This window comes from Tarenaya hassleriana, unplaced genomic scaffold (assembly GCF_000463585.1).
Source record: "Tarenaya hassleriana unplaced genomic scaffold, ASM46358v1 Cleome250, whole genome shotgun sequence".
NCBI classification, from domain to species: Eukaryota; Viridiplantae; Streptophyta; class Magnoliopsida; order Brassicales; family Cleomaceae; genus Tarenaya; species Tarenaya hassleriana.
Genome location: NW_010965776.1, coordinates 92884 through 93808, shown reverse-complemented (window position 1 = coordinate 93808; position 925 = coordinate 92884).

Here is a 925-nt window from a genome sequence, read left to right as displayed (position 1 = left end):
CGAGGCAAAACGCGGAATACCAGGGGGAACACGTGTTGACTCGGTCCGAGTCACTTGTTGACTCGACCGAGGCAACATCTATCACATTGACAGCACGTTCTGACTCGGTCCTGGCAGTCTTGACTCGGCCGAGTCAGTCATCTGTGCGATATCCGGGCCGTTTCCCACGCGTATTTGCGATCCCGGTCGCACTCACCTGTCTTTGTCTGGAGTTTCAGATGGCCACCCGCAAGACCAAATCTAGAGCATCCGACGTTCGCGAGGATCATATTCCACCTCTTGCTCCTTTCCAACCACGGACGGACGCAGTGATGATCCTGACCCCTCCGACGATCGTAGTCAGCGACACCGACCACGAACCTCGCTTCCGCCTGCCCACCCCTGACATGCAGCAGACAACGACCTACTTCTCGAACCTGATCTACTGCACCAAATTCCCAGACGAGGAGATTATCGAGCTAGGATTCTACGAGCAGGTCCACGGTTTGTGTGACCAATTAGGATGGCTCAGCATCCTCGAGGCTCGCGAATCGACATATAGGCAGCTGACGGCAGAATAGCATCATACCGCCTGTACATTCCCCAGGACGGACACCCACAGAGCTTACATGGCCTTCTGGATAGCCGGGCGTCCATACCACCTCACCATGGCTCAGTTTTCTGAGATCCTCGTTGTTACTCCCAGGGAGACGGCCGAGCTTCCATCCGTGAGCGGATCCGCACTACGACAGTTCTGGTCAGAGATAGGATCCCGCGATTACATAGCCAGTCGTCTGAAGTCTACATGGATCCGACACCCTGCAGTCAGATATTTTCATATGATCCTAGCTAACACACTGTTTCCTAGGAAAGATCCAGGGTCAGTATCCCAGACGGAGCTACAGTTCATCCGACAGGCCCTGAGTCCACTTTACGATGGGTCTGA